Here is a 4,581-nt window from a genome sequence, read left to right as displayed (position 1 = left end):
TCAAGTGAGGTCAGGTCATATGCGAAATACATTTAATAATTAAATGCATATTAAAGCAAGAATAAAAAAAATTATATTAAAGTCCCATAATAAAAGAGCAAATATAATAAATGTTAACGCAAAGTGAATTACATTTCCACGAATACATAGTATAAACCATATTCAAAAAAGGAAAATATTTAAATTCACAAGAAAAATAATCACACGAGATCAAATGACGAATCTGAATCATGTAATTTGATAATATATTTTTGTTCGAAGAAATACGTCATGTTAAATTTCGCATAGGAACGAAAACTTAAGAAAATCACACTGACATTAGAAATTCTATATAAGAAATTTCGAAGTTATTGCCATAAGAATATGATGTGATTTACAGTTATTTACTTAACTAACGCACATAAAAACAAATCATGCATTGTAAGTAGAAAAATGTAATTGTAATTTCACAAGATAACGCAGAGCAATCAAAGCGTAGAATGATATAATAAGTAAACGAAACAGTTATTTTATCGGTTTCGTATGAAAGACTAATGTCACACCTTTATGTGAATTTATACGGAGTACGAATAACGTTGAAACGTTAATAATAACAAACGTAAGATAAAATTAGAATATTTGTTAAACATTCGTAGCATAGTAAAATGAACGAATAACGTACACATCGGGAGACATAAAATAATGATGTGAAATATTACGTCACCGAATGTTAACGAAAAGTTATTTAGTAAAATTAACGAAACGATACGTAGAAAAATTATCACTAAGTAATTAACAAAATGAGAATAGATGAAAAAGCGTGGGAGGGAGGGTGGGGGAATGACGGGGGTGGATTTTACAATAAACAGGGAGAAAAAAAAATGCAATGGGGAGGGGGGCAGGGAAACACAGGAGAGACATGTGCCTAGCAACCTTAAAGTGACTTACCTTTTGTTGCTGAGAGAAGAGAAGTAGCTTCACTGCGATTGTCGTGTTCCTCTTAGTGCTGGCGGTGTTCACAATCACAAAATACACACTTAGACAATACTAACGTGGCGATAATTGTCCCAACCGTTACCATATGAGGCGGGATAGACAAGGGTTATTTAAGTACGCGCGAGCGGTTCACGACTTAAATAAAAATTAGGTTAATATTCTACACTTTTAACCTAAAATGAGGAGGTACTTCTCCAGATATCACTAACTATGTCACGTAGTGAAAAAAATGAACGAAGAGCCACTAGTATGCCTAAATTGTGCAAAAAAAAAAAAAAATAGAAACTAGGTCCTATCACTATTAATCGAACAGAACCGAAATATTTGTAGCGAGCGGCCTACGAATATTTATAATCAATTAACGACGTGAGGTTCTTATCTTGCGACATCACCAATTTATGTGACGAGCAAGATATATCAAAAGATGAATCCCATTCTGCCACCAGAATATGTGGTGAGCAGAATGAATCTCACTGCTGACACCAGTTATGTGATGGTATTAAGATGTGTCCCTACTACGACCAGTTTGTGTAAATTGTATATATCCTAAATACTAACACTATTTGTGTAATTGACACGACGGGTCCCGTCCCGGGCACCCGAATATGTTGCGAGCAGAGATTGATCTAATTCCCACACATAATATATAAAGGGATGATGTTAAACACGGTAGCGAAAACATTAACAATATATTATAAAATCAAGATATATATATAACATTATTTACAAGGGAGGCACGATATATATATATATGCAAGGGGGAAGCTAAGCCTATCGCAAAGCTAATAATACCTGAGCTAAAGATATATCAATAACCCTAATATAAACACAACACTAAGGAAAACACAACTCTAAGGAAAACACAACTCTAAGGAAAACACAGCCCTAAGGAAAACACAGACAATGCACAGTATATGGAATAAGCTAAGTCACTAAAGGCACTAAAACACTGTCTACCTGGAATCCTTGAGGAGGTGAAGTGAGAGGAGGACCTCTCGACTTGAAGGTCGAACTAATTCTGTCTAAATCTATCAATGACATATTTTGAAGCGGGGTCCTAGGTCACTACGAGGGCAGCGACAATTCTTCTAATTGGTCAGGGAGCTGCCCGACTCGGCGGTGATTGGTCCACGCGGTAATGAGAGTGGGACCTAGGCCGCAGTCAACTGGTCCGAATGCCCAAGGATGATGCAGCTCGGACCTAGAGAGAAATATTATCAAGAGGGAGTCACTAGAATCATATAACATGGAAGTTTAAGCTTTATAAGGCTATAGTTCCTTTCATTTATAGTAGTATATATATTCGTATGCGAATAATACCTTGATATCGCTCGACCACGTTACCCCAAATCGTCCCGATTTGGTAAGAAAATTAGATATAACGAAATAAGAATGCCAAAATCAGCGATACTTAGCAGAGAAAACAGGAGATCCGGGATCAGTGGAGCTCTTGAAAATATACGAAGAGATCAGGAAATGCCGTGGCAACGTCTCGATTATTGCACAAGATCACACGGTTGTGCAATCAGTGCAGGCTTCGAGATGGGCTGCGCTGGTTACAGGATTGACACGTCTGGTTGACATGCCCTTCTGCATCCATCACTATCGTATCTGAAAAACTTTCTACACGTAACTAGTGCATACGATAGTTGTAGAGGGGACAGGGTAAAGGGCGTAGGAGCAAAAATTATGCAGATGCATAATTGATAATAGTAGTTATGCATTAACTAGGTGAATATAACATGCAATATAAATTGAAAAGATATCAAAAGTATGTAAACAATAAGTGCATTGCTAATTATTAACATATTATTATGTCATAATGTTTAAAACAATTAAAAAAATAGCAAGTAAGTTATGCTAAGCTATAGTATATACTCATAGATTGGTATATCCAGTAATGGTAATTATAGTACAAAAAGATATAAAATACGACTTGCGAATAGGCATCGGGTGATGCGGTAACTTGCTCGTAGTGCGATGCAACCAACACGCGACCAAGCTCGAATCATCAGCCGTGCAAGTCCGGTATCTGTTTAAGATCAGACTGGGGAAAAAGTCATTAGGAGTCCCGGGTTTCAGGATAAACCCTAGATTTGCAACAATGCAATGAGTTGACTGCCTCAGGAACCGTATACAGCATAGAATGGTCCTGGTAGTCGACAGATATGGTAGGTACCAGCAGGAACTATCTGCAAGGTATAGCGAAATTAGTATTTCGTATTGAAAATAATCATATATGCAACATAATCATATGATTTGGCAATAACAAGAAATAGGAAGTATTTACCTGAATTCATGTTATTTGCTGACAATACTTACGCAGTAGCAGACCGGATTCATCGAGGGATGAACTATGTGCAAATATGTGTCTGCGTTGATAAGTGATGCGAGTTAATGAAAAAAATGATTAAGTTAGATGCAGTTTTCATGTACTAACTGTGTCTAGTCCTTCGGGAGATGAAGGCAGGCATAAGACCAAGGTCAGTAGCAAATTAGGGAGAAACAATGTAAATGTGTATGATGCAGTAAAAAAAAATAATTAGCCCAAATTACCAACCATTCTAATCCTTAAATAGGCGAGACGGAAGTCAAGATTTGAGGCAAAGGGGTAAAAAACTATCAATGACCGTGCGTATGAAAGAAAGAAAAATGTATTAATCCAATTATCAACAGAATCCAGTTCTTCAATTAATTAGAAGGCACGACATTGAGTCAGATTGGATGAGACTGGAAAATTAAATGTTAATGAAGAGCTGAAACGAAAAAAAACAAAATTATTAATATAAATTGACCTGGAGGTCGTTCCGTTGAGGATAGGTGATTTACCTTGATTTACCATGGGCTAGTGGTCGGTAAGATCATGCGCCAAATTGAACTCGTCCCTGGGGACCCGTGGGAAACGCTGTCGAGTTGAGATACAAGATAAATATGATGATTAGACTATGTAGATATTTCAATTGCCGTGGCCGATCTCGTCCTTTCTGAAATAAGGTGCGGCGTAATAGCAAGATCGGGGCAATGAAAGAAATACCATTAATTGGGCATAGCTAATAAAAGTGGAAGGTAGCAAGCTGGAACGTTGAAAGTGATAAGCGGCGTGTCTCTGTTTGAGAGAATTATCGTGACGTCAGGTTGTCAAGATCTCCTAGGAGCGTTGCACCGGAGTGCGAAAAATAACCCGTAATTCGCGGTTTATTCAATTGTGTACAAGATTCGCGGGAATTAGGGTGTGAGCTGCATAAGCAAGGGCGTCATGCACTGAAGGCCGATAAGTGCGGTTACAGTAGTGGAGAAAGGCAAATTAGCTGAAAAGCTGTAATTTATGAAAGATAAGTAAACCTTTTCCTGACTGTTCTAGAGAACGTTTCGTTCAGTAATATCATGATAAGATATTTGGCGTACCGATTGACCCATGAAATGTTTTGAAGGTCGGAAACTCAGGAGATGCTATGATGATACACATTAGGTAATGTTGTCGAAGTTGACAATTGCTTAAAAACTAAGAATAATGACAATCAATTCATAGGATGTTTAAAGTTACTTGCAATAAATAATGAGCATCATGGAAGTAAATAATCAATAAAGCATTGAATAATGCAAAGA

The sequence above is a fragment of the Penaeus japonicus genome, unplaced genomic scaffold (assembly GCF_977035675.1).
Source record: "Penaeus japonicus unplaced genomic scaffold, GWHDUDI00000001_assembly GWHDUDI00000026, whole genome shotgun sequence".
NCBI lineage: Eukaryota > Metazoa > Arthropoda > Malacostraca > Decapoda > Penaeidae > Penaeus > Penaeus japonicus.
Note: the sequence above shows the minus strand (reverse complement) of the source record.